This window comes from Rhinolophus sinicus, chromosome 5 (assembly GCF_057876585.1).
Source record: "Rhinolophus sinicus isolate RSI-liver-muscle chromosome 5, RSI-T2T, whole genome shotgun sequence".
Lineage (NCBI taxonomy): Eukaryota > Metazoa > Chordata > Mammalia > Chiroptera > Rhinolophidae > Rhinolophus > Rhinolophus sinicus.
Genome location: NC_142505.1, coordinates 91,200,301 through 91,220,055, shown reverse-complemented (window position 1 = coordinate 91,220,055; position 19,755 = coordinate 91,200,301). Strand labels below are relative to the sequence as shown.

At 42.8% G+C, this 19,755-nt stretch overlaps 2 long non-coding RNA genes across 3 annotated transcripts in view; one reads left to right on the top strand and one right to left on the bottom strand.

The window, feature by feature from the left end:
- Nucleotides 1-19,755, bottom strand: part of LOC109457455 (uncharacterized) — a 280,743-nt gene that overhangs the window by 243,094 nt on the left and 17,894 nt on the right. For both annotated transcript variants that reach the window (XR_012489844.2, XR_002139027.3), the window contains exon 2: nucleotides 3,461-3,557. This is a non-coding gene — a long non-coding RNA (uncharacterized LOC109457455). The remainder of the gene's footprint in view (nucleotides 1-3,460; nucleotides 3,558-19,755) is intronic.
- Nucleotides 780-3,705, top strand: LOC141567294 (uncharacterized). Its single transcript, XR_012489847.2, has 2 exons — nucleotides 780-1,157; nucleotides 2,739-3,705. It is a non-coding gene; the product is annotated as an uncharacterized LOC141567294 (long non-coding RNA).

Here is a 19,755-nt window from a genome sequence, read left to right as displayed (position 1 = left end):
CTTGAATCAGGTAGTAAGCTTCTTTTCCAGCTATCTGATAGGAACTAGCTCTTTCTGTGGATCTTCCTGCTCATCCTTCCACTGGGCTCAGGCATGTCAACATCCCAGCCTTCTTCCCTCACCTGTGCTACTGAGCCAGTTTCTTACCTTTGTGCAGTGCTCTGTTCTTTCAAAAGCTGTCTCATCTCTTATGTTACTTGACTTTCTCAAAATTTCTGTGAGGTAGGTAGAATGGGTATTATTATCCCCATTTTATCTATAAGGAAACCGAGGCTGAGAATACTTCATTGAATTGCTAAAGTTATACATCAATTCAATGATAATCTAGACTCAGATCTCAAACCTCCCAATCACTGATCTTTCTACTATATCACCATACTCTGCTTAAACAACACTAATGACATTCCAAAACTAACGTTCTAACGTTAGGATGGGGAAAGGGTGATACTAATTTAAAAATTACTAATGAATACAGGCCAGAAAAAAAAAAAAAAAGCTGAGTGACGGACAAAAGCATAGAAAGGCCAATGGCCAGGTAAGTAAAGAAGGGAACCAAAGAATGATTTTTTCTTGGCTTCACCAGAGAAAATGACACCAACTGTAATGGAGGTGGATCAGCTTCTTGGCAATCGGCAAAAATATTGCAAACACAGCTTTGAGATTAAAATTTTTAAAAAGAGCAGTGTAAGGAATTTTTTCTTCCTCTTTTGGTTTTTTATTTGCTCTTTTATTAATATTCTGTATTTCATAGTTACAAAAAAAAAAAAAAAAAAAAAAAGACCTTCCACTGCATAGTGAAAATAAATTGGTAACGTCAGCACTTTCTCTTCACAGCTGGGTCCCAGGTTGGTAATGTTTTTCTCCCATAAAACCATAATCCCATAAAATTTAAGGTTATTAAGTTGCAGGTGAATAATTCATGAGGCAATTATGAAACATTTATGATGGAATATTATGAGCTTCCAAATAAAAGAAAACATTTGGGGTCGCCGAATTGACGAATTTTGGTAGCTGTGCTTACATCTCCCCTGAGGGAGCTACGTGGACATTCTCTGCTGCCTTGGATGTTCCGAGATGGACCTGAATCCCTCCAAGATGTGTCTGGAACGGACCCCAACAATTCAGCCCGCTGGTATCACAACCTACCACAACAGGCAGTAAGTACAACCTGAAGCCAATCGTCATGGTAGAAGAACAAAGCCTCACAGAGGGCATACTCTGTGCCGGGCACTGTGAAAATCACCTCCCATATACTACGTCTACTCCTCACAAGGACCCCTAAAATCAACATTCTCCTTCTCAGCCCCATTATGTAGACCAGGAAACAGGCTCAGCAAGTTTTTTCCATTTGCCAAAGACCATATACCTAGCAAGAGGCAGAGGCAGGATTCCAATCCAGGCAGTCTAACCCTTGAGTCTCCACTCTCACCCACCAGGATGTACTGCCAGGCAAGACAAAAGCTGGAGAATAATGAACCGTCTCATCATGAATGTACCGTTTACACATAGTGTGTCCTGTTCTTCAGAGCACTTTCATATGCGTTATTTTATCTTCAAAAGGTTTCTGTAACATCATTGTTGGATATGGTGTGACAGGTGCTACTGTCTCCATTTGCAGATGAGTACATTGAGGTTCAGAAAGGTTAATTGACCTGGTCAAGGTCACATAGCAAGTTAGTCAAAGCACTGCAACTAGAACTTCAAGGTTTACTCATAACAATGTACCCACCATTAAAGAACAGAATTGGAAAAGAGTCTCCTTGCTAAACCTCCAATTCAACATAGCATCTCTGAGTGTCGACCACCCAGCCTGTACGTGACCCCCAACACCCATCCCAATGACAAGGAGCTTCAGTGCTCCGTGAAAAACCCCTCCCGCTGCTGTAATATTCTGAAAGTTTTTCCTTGTCCTGAGCCATCATTTGCCTCCTCACAACGGACTTCTGTTTTATCTGGAAAGACACGAATCTTCTCCTTTCTCCTCTTAGTAATCACATGCCCCCTCATCATCACGGGTTCTCCCTGCATCATTTCTCAGCTTTTCATACCCTGCCCCCAGGATCTTCAACTATTCTTTGTAGAATATGTGTTTTTAACCTGTCTCCTTTTTAAATCTCTCTTCTTAGATGTGCCCTATTTTAATACTCCCCTTCCAAATGAAACTGAATCCCATTTCCAAGGAAGTCTGTTTGGACTGAGGCATCCCCTCCCTCCTACGCACAGCTGTAACCATCCCTACCCCTATTGTTATAGGTGCATCTAGCTGAGACCCCTTTAACTATTGTTATGATGTATTTATATAAACTTGCTACCCCACCCCCAAACTTTTTCATTTGAACTATTATTGAACTAAGTTGCCTTTATCACACCTCCCTTTTGTACACATTCTCTTCGCCTCCTGCAGCATGTGATATTTTCAAGACGTTTTCTAGTGCAGGCAAAAATAGCATTCCCATCCCATTTGTCTGCATTTGCTCTGCCGAGTTGAGCAGTGAGCATGGCCTGTGCCTCTCAGGATGCCCAAAGTGGTCAAAAGAAATGGAGGAAAAAGTACGTCCTGAAGAACAGGACGAGCCTTCCTCGCTGGTGTACGTTCACCCTGTTCTATTAGCATCATGCAGCTGTGTGTCAGGGGCCAGTATCTGGTCATTGCCTTCCTGCTAGAGTAGGTAGGTTATCTACTCTTCACAACTGAGAGGGATCTTAAAGACATCTCATCCAAAGTCCCTGTCTTATAGGAACCTGAGGCCCAGCGAAGACAAAGGACCTGCCCAGTCAGAGCTTCATGTGGGACTAAAGCCTGAGCTCCAGGACTCCAGACTCCTCTCCGCCACATTTGAATCTGAAATACCATCTGGTCCCACACCTCATTTATAGTTGAGCAAACTGGGGCACAGAGAGGTCACCCCGCTCAGGGGTGCTCGGAACAAAGACCAAACCCGGGTTGTATTACCAATGCTTTTCACTGAAGCAAAACGGAAATGTTCTCTTCCACATTTCTGTGCTGAGGGCATCCAGCCTGTATCACGGAGAATACGCCAATATTATTTGACTTCTTTCAGTACCACAGGCATTTTGCAGTGAGAGCCAGGGCTCTTCTGACTAACACCTCACTGTTAATGTTCCTCGATAAAAACAGACACAGTTGATTCTCTAGGTCCTCCGTAAATGAGGACATCAGGGAGGAGAATTGCAACTCAAAGTGGAAATGACAGAGAAATCCAAATGCACCCTAAGTGGGCGACTTCTGCCTGCCCATCAACGATGCAGGCCTAGGAACTCACTCACATGAAAGTTCTACACGGAACGCCCCAAGATGAGATCTCTCTAGACAACTCTGTCACGAAAGCCACTGTAACGTCACTCGACTGTCAATATCCTGCAATTAATACTCAGCTGCCACTGTTCTTCAAGCAAAATGCTATTATCTGTTCTCCTCAGACAGCACGCTGTTACTAACCTTCTGTCATGGATCCTCGTTTTTCTGACCGGATGTGAGGATGATCGGTTTCTCCAGACAGAGTTCCAACGCCATGCTCAGGAATGAACTGAGAACACTGTTAAGTAAGCAAAGAAGGACGGCCAGGTGTCAGTGGGGGAAGCTCAACATGGGCAAGCTTTAGGGTGGGAATCTGCCCAGCACTTGTTGGAACGACATTCATCTTACCTAGGTTTTACAGGACAGATACTTTTTAAAAAGCAAAATTTTTGTTGTGTTTGTTTGTTTAAAGATGCTGTTTTCTTTCACATTTTTAAGGTTGAGAAACATACCTGTAATTTCTCACATAAAAAAAAAAATTATTACTATTTCAATTTGGCAAGAGTCGAGCAGGGGCTGACGGGGTGATAAGGAAGGGAAGCCCACAGCCACCTCCCTTGGAGCCACTGTTAGGTACCAACCACTCAGGCAAGGAAAAAGACCAAAAACCCGAAGCCCGGTGGCCACCCAGTCCGGGGACTTCCCGGGGAGGTTCCCAGCTCTGTACTTTTCAGCCAGCCTCCTGTACCACGTGGAGGCACTGCCATTCCTCACACGTACACAATAGGAGGAGACGTGTGGGTTCCAAGCAGGTGATGTTGTCTCAGAGAGCTTTAGCGTAAAGCTTGGGTCAACAAAGCCACCCGCGACCTGCAGCAAGAATTTGATTACTCAGGCAGCACCTCTGAAGAAGGGTTAAGAGGACTCTATGTGGGGATAGCAGAATCTTAATTGAAATCCAATTAAGGTTTCTGGGAGATCTGGGGCTTTCAAGTCTCCCAATGGTGAGCTGCTGTCGCTCTCAGAATCTGGCTCATCTTAACAGTTCTGAGCATGAGAACCAACCCTCCTTGCAAGCAAACCTTTCCTAACTCCCTCCGCCCACATCTAATTGGGGGGTCCGGAGAGCGTGATCCCACATTGGCGCAGAAGTTACAGCACACACACCCCCGTCCCCACTTGCTTCTGATTTTCAATTACATTCATCTAATGTACTTAAAATCTGTCTTTTATTTGGAAAGATAAACACAGCAGTTTGGTAATTTCATTGCTCTGTCAATTTGCGAAGAAAATTCTATTTAAACTCGGTGACTGGCCCACTGCCACCACCCCAGCCAGCGGCAAGCTGTCTAAAGGGACAAGGGAGGTGCCAGCGGAGTCTCTTGGGTGGATGATGCAGCTGGCAGGAAACCTCCCCTCATCCTCCCAACTGAACCCTGAGATGCTCCAGGGGTTTTCTCAGCGTCTAAAGGCCAGACTTAGAAACAAAGATTGACTTTTTTGCCTTATTTTTGTCAGCTGGTTTGCATGTAGCTAATATTAATTAGATATCTATGATGTGTCCAGCTCTACACTAAATGTTTTTTACACGCTAACTCCTTTGATCCGCAAGACCATCCCTTGAAAAGCCTGGATGTATCCTCCATCTAATGGGTAAGAGAATGGAAACTCAGAGAAATGAAATAATGTGAACACATTTTTAGAATTTGTAGTCCCAGTGCAGTTCCAAGGTTGTCTAGCCACAACTGACATGTTTAAACACGAACGGAAACTGACTTTTCCTCCATTCAGCTGGCCCATGTCTAACCTCCCTGGAACAGAGAGGACACTCAGTAAAGGTTTGTGAAAGAAACGAATGATGGAATGGCCTCAAAGTTACTCCTAATGTTGGCCATCGGCGGACGCTTCTTCCAGCTCCTCAAATCAAGCTTGTGCCCCCCCCCCACACACACACACAGGGTTTTTGGAAATGCTGTGCCTTCTGCCTTCTTCCCGTCCCTCTTCACATGAGTAGCAGTTCAGTCATCATTTGGGGGCTGCCTTCCTGGCCTTCCAGTCTGGGCCATGATTTTTTACTAAATAAATACCCTTCAGAGCCACCTCTCTTGTCTTGCACAACCCTTATCTCCATATATGATCATTCAGCCATTAATGCCTGGCTCCCCTGCCAGACCATATGTTTCCGGACGGCAAGGCGTGTGTCTCTTTCAGAACAACAATGAATTCTCAGTGCTCAGAGCAGCACCTGGGTTATGGCAATAAACATTTGTCAGGGAATGTCTAGACCATGTCCTAGTCTCAGCCACAGGCTGTAAATCCTGGTCATGAACTGGAAACTTATATGATTCAAAGTTATCAAATGAGCTTGTTGGTATAATTGTGTGCAAGGTAAGACATTACGAAAGAATACTTCAAGGTGTAGGTCCTACTGATATTAAATGATCTTCCTGAAGGAAAGACAACACAGTATTAAATTACGAAATCTAGAACTTCAACTCATGTATTGAGGAAACACAAAAGATGTTTTCATTGGTTTGGCACACTTCGTACCCTTTAAATTTCTTTCCCACTCTTTTTACGCAAAGTTGAAAGGACTTTTGGTAAGTAAAGATATGATTACTATCTGTCAAAAGGAAATCCCATTATATCAAATTCTAACAGATAGTTCAAACGATTTTGTTCACCAAAACGTTGCTGTGGAAGATATTAATATATATTAGGTATCATTAAACCATTCACTAAGGCTGGAAATAGATTCATTATACATCAATTTCATTGCAACCTAATCTTTTGAAATAAACTTTAATACGTAAGTCATTTGAGGAGACGATAAGCTGGGGTAAATGCATTGCTGAATTAATTGCTTAATTCAGCGGGTATTTACTGGCTCTCTGCTCTGTGCCTAGCACTGCACGATGTTGCTGAAACACCACCCCTTGCTCAGCAAAGGAGTTTGGTTTGGTTACGGTCACTCTGTGTAAGGAAAGAAAAAGAGCACCCAAAGAAGTTTAGTTGCTTGCTCAAAAGTCACACATGCAGGGCTCACGCCAGAACTAGAAGCCTAGTTTCCCAGCAAGCCTTCTCCAGTTGACAGAGGAGCCTCAGGGCACCGAGGGTGAAGGGAGCGTGAGTCTGCCACTGGACTTTAGGCCTTAGCTCAAATAAGGGGTCACTCCGGCGGAGTCAGAGGTTGGCCTTGTGAGAACAGGAGAACAGGAACACTCTCTAGCATGTAAGAAAATCAAACCATGAGGTGTTGTTTTACCTTTCACAGGAAGAAACAGAACACCAAGAAACAGGATTGTCGTTGGTTCAACAAAGAGAAGCGCTCTGGTATGGTAGCAGCAGCCCCAACGAGGAGTCAGGAAATCTGGGTTCCTATCCTGCCTGGTCACTGACTCTCTTGGGTCCCCACTACTTCTCTGAGACAGCGCCTCTGTGGGCAGCCACCATTTCACCAACTGTAAAATCAATGGGTTGGTCTGCAGTCGTGACACTCGGGCTTGGTTGTATGTGGGAATCACCTGGGGAACTTACAAAACAAAACAAAATCGCACAAGCACGGATGGCCTGGTCCCAGCCCCAGAGATTCTGATGACATTTGTGTGGAGTAAACCCTCCAGCACTGGAAGCTCTAAACTGCCCCCCAAATAATTCTAATGTGGAGCCGCCAAGTTTGAAAATCACTGAGCTAAGAGGTCTCTAAGGTTTCTTTCAGCCCCCAATGTGTCATAATTTTACAGATAGATGGTAGTTCTCAAACTTTAATATGATAAGAATCACCTGAAAAAGCCTGATTTAAAAAATACATTTCTGGGGTCCACCCGTAGAGTCCAATTCTGTAGGTGTGAGATGGGCCCAGAAATCTGCCTTTTGAAGCAGCCCAGGTCCTAGGAGTGCACTGTGAGACACACTGATGCAAGGACTAGCTGACAGTCAGGCCTCCTTTTGTCATCATCATCATCATTAAATAGGCTTTCAGACCCAGAGTTCACGGCTAGGAGGGACGGTGGTAAGGGAGAGCTGTCCAGCCACCAGAATCAGGCTCATCACTTGGCCTGTCATGGGGCTGACAGATGGCAGAGGGAGAGCCCTTTGGTTTTCAGGAGAAATGACGTGGTGCTGCAGTATGTCGCTGCGGAGGTAGAGACAGGCCTAAGATTGATAGTCCACAAGGCTGCTGAAACCCACCAGCCACTGAGCATCTTGTGACATCAGCAACAGTGCCACTGGCCATTATCAAATCGCCCAGGATGCCCAAGATTGATTTTAGCTGTAGAAATGACGCCTACCATCTCTAGGTGCATAGGCAGGAAACGAGCTCCAAATCTGACTGTAATTTAGCATTCATTTGCATTTTTAAATTAGTTAGGCTGTGGACCGTTGCAAAGCAATGACAGAGAATTTTTATAATAATTAGCCTTGTGGGATGGGGGGAAGGGAGGCAGGGAATGGCTCTGCCTCACATTTTCACTGGAAGGAAAAACACAATTCAGCATCTCAGATCATGAGATCTGATTATGATTTCCTGGTCCCCACTGACCTTGTGGACCATAGCAGCTTCTCCAAAACCTCAGCCGAACTTTATGGTTTGTATCCGTCCTCATTTTCTGGGGCTAACTCCACCCTCCCCTCTTGTCTCCCCTACACAGCCCAACTAGCATTTTCCTTTTTAATGTTGGCTGAATGCCACTTCATTCCCTTTTGTTCGCTCTCTTTATGGCTGAATTCAGCTCCACTCTGTACAAATACTCACTCTGTATATGTCAACAGCATGATGTGTCTGCTAAAAATAACTGACATTGACAGAGCTCTTCACAGTTTGCAAACAACATTCCCATCCATTATCTCAAATGAGTCTCCCACCATTCTCTGGGGGGTAACCAGGGGAGCGGTTAGAGTCCCATATTTTATAGATAAGAAAACTGAGACTTGGGGAGATCTAGACACTTGCCCAACGTCACCCAGTCAGTGAACAGCTTTGCCGAGATCGGAATGGAATCTTTGAAATCCAAAATCTAGACTAAGTTGCTTCAATCTCAAGATGACTTAGAAGGGGTACAGAGCTCACAACAAAGAAAAGTTCTGCTCTCTGTACAATTCAAATTGCTCAAACACAGGAATGACACCCCCTCTGAGCACCACGCTTACAGAGGAATTTTGAGAAGGAAATTGCTAACTGAAAAAAGCAAAGGAGATTTCTAAACCTTGTCATGCAAGGACTGACAGACACTAGGAATACTGACTCTGAAGAACACTCAGAAGGCTTCTAAAAGCTGTCTTCAAGCAACTGAAGGGGATTCATAGGAAAAAGAAGACACACTTTTTCTGTATGGCCACAAAGAAATTACAAGGAGGCAAATTTCAACTTGCTATGAGCAAATCATTACTGCACAGTGGTTAAGGGCTCTGGAATCAAACTGCCAAGGTCAAAAACCCAGCTCTACTACTACCAACTGAGTGACTTGGGTCAAATTTATAATTTCTAATCCCCAGGCTACTTGTCTATGCAAAAGAAATAGTGATGGCTATGTTATAGGATTGCTGCAAACACCAAATACACTATTGCAAACAAAGCCATCAAAACTTAATGAAAAATATTCAATAGATAATAGTTACACTCATATTTTTGTTTTGTACATCAATAAAAGAGCTTTATACTAACTTAACCCAGCCAATCTAATACGTAGAGTTTGGTCTTCCATACACAGTTGAATAACTCCAAAATAGAGTAAGGACAGATAAACCATCAAATAATTCTGCTCAGCCATAAGAGAGCCTTGCAAATAGTTACTAGCCCATTAATTCATTTCACTAAGGTGGTTTTTGGAGACCAAATAAATGAAATAAGTTATGTTGGTTTGAGAGGCGTATGCCCCAAGCTAGAGGGAAACTGGCTGCACATTCTGACCACTTTTATACAACATTGTACTGGTCCCAGCAACTGTAATAAAACAAGGAAAGAAAAGGCCTAAGAATAGAAAAAACACACATTTAAAATCGCCCAAAATCTACAGAGAAACTATTTGAATTAATAAGCAAATTAAGAAAGGTCATTAGATACAAGGTCACTCTACAAAACTTAGTTGAATTTTCATTTATTAGCAACATTGGAAATTAGAAAAATAAAATTTTAAAGAATATATCATTTACAATATCACCAAATTCCTGGGAATAAATATTATGAAAGGTGTGTAAACCTCTACATTAACAACTACAAAACCTTATTGATAAACATAAAAGAAGACTTAAGTAAATGAATTCTATGTGATGCCATTCAAAATCTCATCAGATTTTTTAATACCAGTCGACTGCCTAATCCTAAGGTTTTTTAATGGGAATTTAAAGTGCTAAGATCAGCCAAGGAAATTTTAAAGAAGAAAAACAACTGCAGACATATGCTACCATGTTTCAAACACTATTGAAAACGCTATTGAACACACACACACACACTATAATTTTGTTTATTTTAATCTTTTGTTTTATAGTTTTTAGGGTAGAGGGCTATGAATCTATTGTTCCATTTATTCCTGGAAATTTGATGGGTTTTGATGCTATCATAAATGATGTACTCTCTAATATATACATAGTGATTTCCTCATACAGTATTTATGCAAGAAAATAGCAAATTAATATATGACAATGGTGACACTGCAGTTCAGTGAGTAAAGAATTCTTAATTTAAAAAAGTAAATTAATTGGATATCCATATGGAGAACAAAATAAATCTTGATCCCTACTTATACATACCATACACACACACAATCATTTCCAAATAGATTTAAGATCTAAAGGTAGGAAAACAGAAACAATAAAACTTATAGACTAAAATGTATAAGATCATCTTTGTAATTTTGAAGATGGCAAATTTTCTTAAACAGGACTCATAAAGTGCTTACCATGAAGGAAAATTAATGACTTCGCATATATTACATTTAGAAATCTCTGCTCATCAAACAGAGTGAAAAGGCAATTCATAGAGTAAGAGGTGGTGATATTCACAAGACACATATCTAACAAAAGACTCATACCCAGAATATATAAAGGATTTCTACATATAAATAAGAACACACAGATAATACAATAGGAGAAAAGACAAAACGACTTAAGCGTATCACAAAAGAGGATATCTGAATAGCCAATAAATTTATACACCGATGCTCTGCCGCTTATCAATAAGAAAATGCAAATTTAAACCACAATGAGATTCCACCATACACCCACAGAATGGCTAAAAAGGAAAACAAAATCAGCATCAACAAAAATCCAAGAGCGGACAAGGATATTTAGCAGCAACTGGCATTCTCACACACCTGATATGAGCATCTACTAATATAAATACACTGGCAAATGATTTGGTCGCATGGACTATATGACTCAACAATGACATACTTCGGTATTAACTCAACAGACACGCATACATACAAAAACATGGAAAAGCATGTTCACAGCAGCGTTAGTCACTGCAACTCCACAGAGGAACCTCCAAATGTCTATTAACAGTAGAATTAATAAATTGTGGTATAACACACAAAATAGAATTCATTAATGAGAATAAACAAACTATAACTACATACAATGAGCTGGTTGAATTTCACAACTATAATTTGAGTGAAAGAAGCCAGACAGAAGGAATACTGACTTTTGTACTTAACGTTAAACTCAAAAAGGGCTAAAACTGATCTATACCGTTAGAAATCAGGATAGAAGAGCACACGAGGAGGGCATCTGGGGTATTGGTTAATTTATGTTCTGTTTTTTTGATTTGGGTGTCAGTTACAAGGGTGTGTTGATTATTGTAAAAATTCATCAAGCTATGCACTTCGAATATTGGTACTTTATATTGGTACTATATTACATACATATAGAATGGTAATAATTGAATTAAAAAACTCAACAAAAAACAACTTAAGAAGTATGAATTAGAGGACGCCTTTTTGGCTGGGACATAAGGTGCTTGGAAGGGAATAGAACTAAATAAAACAAGAAGAATTAGTCGTTTGGGACCATATTGACGAGGACCTCACTCGAGGACTAGATGATGTCTGGGCACATTTCTGTAGACCAGGATACGGCAAACTTAAGTAAATGGCCAGACAGTAAATATTTTAGGTTTTGTAGGCCATAAGCTCTCTGTTGCAGCCACTCAACTCTGATATCGTAGCATGAAAGCAGCCATAGATAACATGTAACTGAATGAGTAGGGCTGTTCCAATAAAACTTTATTTACAAAAACAGAAGGAGATTGTCCACCACTGTTCTAGATAGTGAGAACAGTGGAAAGTTTTTGAGCATTTAGTGACATAGTAAGAGCTGTAGTTCAGGAAAATCATTCTGACAGCAAATAGAGAATAGCGTGATAAGGGAGACCACTGCATTCACTCAGAAAGACCTAACCGAGGCAGAAGACTATCAACATGGGTAGTATCAATAATTTTTCCTTTTGGCCTTTTGGGTGTCTCCACAGCTGCTGTCTCACTCCTAAGGATGAATCAGGGTGTCAGACAGGAACCCCACCATCCTCTCCACTCCCACACATACACAAAGAAGAGTCATTATTATTTGGTTGTTCAGAGCCCAACCTGCTTTCACTGGGCGTGGTGCTCGCAGAGAGACACACAGGCCTGGTATCACTTCCTGGGGGAATCTCTGTTCTGTCATCTCCACATTTCTGGATGTTTTCTCTTCCTCAGGCATAGTAGCCAGGCCTTAGCTTTATCGAGCCTGGAATAGCTTGAGGAGACACAGGCAAAAGATGCCATCTTTCCATCCATCGCTTTCTGTGCTCCTTTCTCATTGTGACAAGCAAGTATAAGTTTTCATAGTGTTGAATTGGCAGGTACCTAAATTTGGGGGGAAAGTAGGCCATATCACATTCACTCCCCCCCTGGACTGCCTCTAGCCTCAACAAGAGGAAGCTAACCCGTGATCCAGCCCATCCTTACTTTGGGGGTTAAGGTCAAAGCTCAGCTAATATTGGAGTTATTTCTGCATATGTCTTTTCAGGAAGCTCATGGAAGAGGAATAACTGGGCCAGAGCAGGATTTGTGTACTCCTGGGTCCCCTTGCTATATATAATCACAGTAAATGCCCCCCCTCCATGGCAACCTAGTATCCCTTAACAGCTATCATTTCACTTGCCAGGCAAGCCAGCCCTACATGCAAATAGAGGAATAATTACGGGACGTAAATTTCTAGACAATGGAGAAAATGGATAAAGGAATGCATTGCTCTACTTTTTCTTGCCTCTCTTCTTGTGTCCTTTTACGCCCCCTTTCCCCTCCCTGGTCCTCCACACACACCACTGAATGAATTAGAGTGAGAGCAAAAGAGAGAGAGACAGAACAAACAATTCCTGGCATCTGAGCTTACTTAAAATTCTCATGGCTCCTGAAAATGAAGAGGGAAAGGCACGTGGCCTCCCATCCTGAGCCATTTTCCCACGGGCACTTTCTCTCCACCCCTCCTTCCTCCGACAGATATATTCACCTTGTTAATCATTCTCCCCGCATCAAAAACATTACCTCCATGACCGCAAAATAGCAGCCTCATTACTGAAAGCACAGCCCACAGTCAGATGGGTTTCCCCAAAGGCCCCCATACCTTTCCCATTTTATTACCATGTCACTCCTCATTTTTACACATATTAATCACAAAGATAAATTTTTCTTGGGCTATGGATTTAAGTGGCCCTTTCTAAGCACTTGGTAAAGGTTGGTTCAGGGGAGGAGGAAAAAGGAATGATTAAATTTGCAAAGTCGAATTTCTATCCTAATTTGTATATGCGGAAAGAAGGAACTGTCTGGCTTATTGCAGACTTCAAAAATGTGTTAAGGACTCATTCTTTTTGTGGGTAGGAGACTGCAAAGTATACTGAATAAGTGTCTGGGGTTAAAACCATCCTGGTTTAAAGCATGGCTCCACTCTATACTAGCAGTATGACCTTGGACAAATGGACTCACCTGTCTGTCAGTTTCCTCATCTATAAAATGAGAATACTTCTTCCCAAGGTGGTTGTGGGGCTTGAATAACATGGAATTAAGTACCTGGCCCACAGGAAGTGTTCAGTATACATTAGCCAGTGTTTTTCTTCTTTTCCCTTGGTTCAAAGAGCCACACTAAACCACCCATCTTACTTCATAAGAATAAGGACCACCCAGGCTAGCTTCCTTCTGCTTTCCAGCTGTGCACAGAGAGGGATTAGCATTTGTCTTTGCATTTTCGTTTTGTTTCAGATTCTCTGAAATCTTTACAGGGAAAAGAAAAATGTTCCCTCTATTTCTCTTAGTGTTGAATGGACTTCTTTCCCAGTTTTGACTATTTCAGAAAAGGCACTCTTCCATTTTTCTAGGGTAGAGAAGGTAAGTTTTATTAACTAGGGTCAGAATATCCATGGCAAAGCAGAAAATCAAAGTGTCCAGCTCTCTCTTACAAAGACAGTGCTTTGGTGAGGTTTGGGGTTAGTATCTTGCATAGTGGGTCTGGGCTGTGTGGATCCAACCTTGCTCTCTCAGGCCCACCTCCATCCTCTCTTCTCAACCTTTAGCCTGCAAGGCGAGAGACCTGGTCAGGGTTATAGGTGTGAACTATGACACAACGGAAAGCTCATTTATGAGGATGGCAGCTATTATTGTGGTTTTGCAGGGGCTCAGCTCAAAGTATTCAGTCCACACGCATAAGATAAGGATGGCAAGAGGAAGAAAACACTAGACTCAGTGTCAGGGGATCTGAATTCTAAACTCAGGTCTGTCACCAAATGACTGTGGGACAATGACCAAGTCACCCTCCATCTCCTGGTTTGGGTTTCTTAGGTATTTAAATGAGAACAGTAGATTGGATGTGCTCAGAGACCCCACTGTGGCCCAAAGATTGTACACGTACACTAGCGGGTCCAAGACTTGTATAAAAGTTGTTAACCTTGCTCTTGAAGGTGAGTTAATTGGTAAGTATAGTCATATGATATTATATTAAAAGGGGAGACTCCAGTCCATGCTGGGACATTTCTGTCATGTGTCAGATTCTTTGCCAGCAGATGCTGCTCTAACTCTTGCACAGAAAAAGGAAGTTAACATGGAAATACACTGGGTAGTCCTCAGAATTAAAGGAGGATGAGTGATTATCACAAATATCACGGCTTTATGATGCCAGGAAAGAAGGAAGGTCTAGAGCTTTCCATGGGTGGAATTAATGAATTGTCTTCTCCTTACATATCGTGTTTCCCTGAAAATAAGACCTAGCCGGACAATCAGCACTAATGCATCTTTTGGAGCAAAAATTAATATAAGGCCTGGTCTTATTTTACTATAATATAATATAATATAATATAATATAATATAATATAATATAAATATAATATCAGGTCTTATATTAATTTTTGCTCCAAAAGATGCAAAAATCTGTCCGGCTTGGTCTCATTTTCGGGGAAACATGGTAGTCTTAGGATGACTCGGCCCCAGCTTCTGGATTTTCTTACGTGTTTCTGTCAAGATTCAAGCTCTCAGGAAGGAGGATCTGATTGGTCTGTCCTGGGACACCTGTCCTCTCTGTGGTGGGGGTTTGGAGGGTCCTGTGAGTGGCAACCCCACCAAAGCCATGTGGAGTGAGAGGAGGGCAGTTCTCCAGGGGCAGACAAAAGGGTGTCCCTATGTAGCTTGATGTCTGCTAGAGAAATTCACCTTTCCCCCCGTGGCCAACGTGGGGTTTTGTCCACCAGTTCATGGGAAAGAAACAGGATTAGGCTTTGTCCTCTCAAGCCTGAAATAGGTAGGTCATCACTGCCACAGTATAAGCAGATTTGCCTATGTAGTTTCTCCAAGTAAAAGAGCTACCCTGCAATAGGCCCTCTGTTTGGCCCTTGAGTTTTGAACTTCTGAGAGATGGGCATTATTAACCCCTTCTGTATAGGTGAAAACGAAGGCTCAGAGAGGCCAAGTGAGCTTTCCAAGGCCACACAGTAAGAAGAAAAGCTGGAATTGGAACCCACATTTGTGTGGCTCCAAAGTGTGCACTCTGCGCTAATAGATTAAAGGAGCAGGATGCATCCCACGCTCTGACGTGGCAAGGCCCAGAATCCTAAAGGCCTGGATGAGAATGTTTGCCTTGATCTTTCCCAGGCAGCGGCATGCCCTCCAAAGAGGAGAGCCTGGAGACTGGAAAGGAACCTCCAGGAGGGTGGGGGTGTGGAGACCTCAGCCTTCACTAAGTACAATTCATACTTCTGGTTACTTTTACCAAGTTCTGGAAGTTCACGGCTGTCGGTAAATAAAAAGAAAGTGAATGTGATTTTTAAACTTCAAAGCTGGGAAGGGACAGAAAATCAATCCTATTTCAATCTTCTCCGATCCTTCTACTTTAAGATTTACTTATATTCCATAAAGAAACTGAAGTGAATAAGAAAAAAGAAAATCTAAAACCTATCTCAAAAGCTGGAAGTTGTATCTCTTCTTTTGAACGATGGTTTCTATTTCTGCTTCACTCCCCTGAGGTGAGAAGGAATGGCCTCAGGTTCCCGTTTCTCAAATATTGAGACTTCTCTGTGTGGCTTTCGATTGAATTTATGATTTGTCTTTTGTTGATTTGAGCCCCAGAATACACCACTGCAATGACAGGTCTCTTGCGCTCTCCCAATGACTGGACTAAATGGTCCAAATTTCCTATTTCAGATAAAAGAAACTTAAGACCAGAGTGTGGAGGTGGTTTTCTCAAAGTGACCATCAGGAGGATGGGGCCTTATATATGAAAACAAACACCACCACCCCCGTCCCTGCAAAAACAATATGATTGTGTTTGTGTGTGCGCATGTGCGCGGCCATACCTGCATGTGTATTCCTTAGAGTCAAGATGATAAATAAATATCTTCCTGCCAGCTCTGAGCCACTGGTGCAGTGACTACCAGAATCACTGAGGAGTGAGAGCTTGTGCGGCCATATCTGGGCCCCGCGGGAATACTCCTGTGATTTATTGCCAGTGTCTACTGGGGTCACAAGATTGATGGAATATGCTTTGAGTATGCATTGCATAATATAGCAAGGCTCTAATGCAAACTAAATAAGGTGAGAGTCTCAAATCTGCTAAGGAGCCATGGGAGAAAAAACAGCCAAATAGACTTGCCCCCTCATTGAATGTCACCAGATGAGGCACACGGCGGTATAACCACTTCCTCGCCCACCACACCACAGTCCCTATCCTGTCTTTGGAACCATTAGGGCTTTGGGGCACTTCTGAAGTCTTGAGAGAGGAGTGACTGCTTCGGGTCCTCCTGTTAACTTGCCATTCCTTCATCATCGGGTAACGTCTTAAGTATTAGTAAGGCAGTGGTTCTCAAACCCTGCTGCATATGACAATCATCTGGGGCGCTTTCAGAGCTCCCCATGCCCAGGTCACATCCAAAATACATCAGAGTGACTATGGCTGGAAGCAGGTATCAGAGTTTTAAAAGGTCCTTAGGTGATTCCAAGGTGCATCAAAGTTTGGGAACCACTGAGCTAACATCTACGCAAGTGAGAATCGAGGTGGTGCCAGAAGCACAGAAGGAACAAATGGAAGAGGGGACTAGGACAAAAGTTCGGCTTGTAACTCTATGGAGTGTTCACCTAATTTTGGCGAAGTAGAGTGAAGGGCCCCTATGTGAAGACCTCTAAAAACCTTAGGACAAATTAAAGGAAGTGGTATTTACAGCAGAAATTCACTGACTTACAAGAGGTAGAAGAAACTTCAAATTTCAACAGATTTACATGACTTTAGATAGGTCCATGGGTGGCAAGGAAACGTATTAGTAGAATCATGGGATGTCAAAACTAGGCCAAGCACAGGATATCATCTACTCCAACCTATACATATCATAGATGGAGGTACTGGGACCGAGACAGAGGAAAGAATTTACAGCCACTCAGTCAATTCATGTCAGTACTAATGGTCTTTCCTCAGATTGTGCCACCTAGTGAAGGGAGTCAGGACAGAGTGTGACATTCCCACACAATCTCTTGACACCCCATGAAGACAGACTCTCGACAAGAGAAAACTCAATGGCTCTTTTTCACGAGAGACATCGTGGCCATTTCAACAGCTCTGACTGCGGCTTTGGCCACAGGAGGCAGCAAGTTCTGAGTGACCCAGTGCTTGCTCTTGCCTCGGTTCCAGCTCTGCCATTTCCAGTGTGGTTGGAAGCCACCGATTTGACCTACCCGAGTCTCAGTGTCCTTACCTGTCAAATCTGAATATCACTAGAATACTAGTGAGGAATAAAGGAGATACTAAGTCAAGGGGGATGTAAAGTACCGTCTATATACATGAGAACAATTAATATTGTTACTGTCACTTGGTGATTTACAGAAATTCTACTTTTCCAAGCCCTTTCCTTTGTCCTTCCCTCTCTTCTCCTAGCCCTAGCATTTCTTCTTTGTTTAATGAGGAGGAGGAGAAGGAATTAGGAAGGAAAAAGAGGAAAAGACGAAGGCGGAGGAGACAAGTAGAAGCAGCAGGTCCCATTTCCTGATCACCTTCTACGTGCCAGAGTCTGTAGACAGCAAGCCTGACCTCCAGCAGCTCTAGGACGTCCGTGCTTTTATCCTCATAGGGTTTACAGATGAGAAGACCAAGGCTCAGAGGTGAGTAACTGTCTCAGACAGCACAGTAAGTATAATAAATAGCAAGCTGCGATTCAGATGCGGGGCTGCTGAACTCCAAAGGCCATGCTTTTCCCCACCATGTCACGCTCTCTCCCCGGATTAATGGGAGAAATACTGGGCAGCAGTGAAAAGTAAAAGGAAGCCACACCGACACTCAGGCCGCGGGTGCATTTACTGCTGGCTGTTCCTTGTTGTGTTTTACTACCCAAGTGGCTGTAAGAAATCATCTTAGACACAGAGACCGGTAGGAGCTCTGCACCCGTTTGCGAATGGTCCACAAGTCTGGTCTATATATTTACGGAAACTTTTTTTGGTAGTAAAATACACATGACACAAAACTGTCATCACCCCAAAGGAGCGCCATAGTACCCATCAAGCAGTTCAGTTCCCTGTACCTCCCCTCCCCAGCCCCAGCCCCTGGTAACCACTAATCTAATCTATTTCCTGTCTATAGATTTATGTAAACTCTCCTAGTTTCCTCTTGCAGAATGTAAGACCCTTGAAAGATCACCATTTTCAGAAAATAGCAGCAATCTTTCCGCTCAAGTTTCTGCCTGGCTCCCCAGGGATCTCCTTGCTAATTACCTAATTGAAGGGTACAGGAGCTGGCAACAAGTCAGCTCCTTCCCTCAGGGGAGCCATTGCCCCAGCCACCGAAGATGCCTGAGAACATTAATGTGCATTAGAAGCTGTGCAGATCTCTGGGGACCAGCCAGGCTTTTCAGGAACACAGGTGGGCAGTGCTGCAGGGTGATACAGTGGAACAGCAGAGACTTTGGGGTTGGACAGACCTGAATTGGAGTCGTGGCTCCTCCATGTATTAGCTGTGTGACCTGGATCGAGCCACTCTACTTTCCTGAGCCTCTGTTTCCAAAAATGTACAATTGAGATGGTAAAATCTATCTTGCTAGGGTTCGGGAGAGGTTATGGGGGAATTACATGAGACCCTTAACCTGTATTTGCTGTTACTTTAATTCTTGGATCCCTGCCAACTCAGGAAAACGTTATATCTACTGTACATCATCTGAAAACTAATAAGTCTTTACCATGTGGAAAATAAACTGGCATTATGTCACCTCTACTGAGATGAAAAACAAATGTAGTCAATTTTAGGTCAAATCTTGTTCTCACTCCACCCTGCGGTCACTCGTCCAGGATCAGAACCCAAGGGCTTGTGGGCCTGGGCATTTTTAACAAATTAAAGGCTTCCATTTGCTTTCCTTTCTACTGGTGAAAATTATATCAAACCCTAGTATTGCTATTATAATCATATATGTTTATATATGTTTATATATGATTAAGGTGAAGGACATCAATTATTAAAAATAAACCACAATCTAGACACGGTGCCACATTGAAGGCATTTTCTACGTGCTGGGCACCATGCTGGGTAGTGAGGAAATGAAACAAGAACAGTGTAATCAGACAGCCTCAATTTCAAACCCCAATGACACTAACTGTATGACTTTGAATGAATTACTCCATCGAGGGTCCACTTGCTCATGTATAATAGCCCCAGCGATGATAATACACTGGAGATGGGAAGAGTGCTAACTCCATACAGTTATTCTGAGGATTAAATGAGATAATCTATGCAAAGCACAGTGTACCAAGTCAGCAGTCAATAAACGTTAGACGTCAGAATCATACTTGTTAACCATAAGAAGCAAACACGGTAACATACAGAGACGACTGCTGCTGGACAAAGCTCTGGAAGCCCGAGAGTGCAGGACTGTGTTCTGGAGGAAGTGATGCCTGAATGGACGAATATGAATCAGCCCGACAGGGAGAGCGAGGTCATTCCGAGAGGCGTGAACAGCATAAGCCAGGCAAGACAGGCACTGAGCAGTGCACCGAATGCAACTGTTC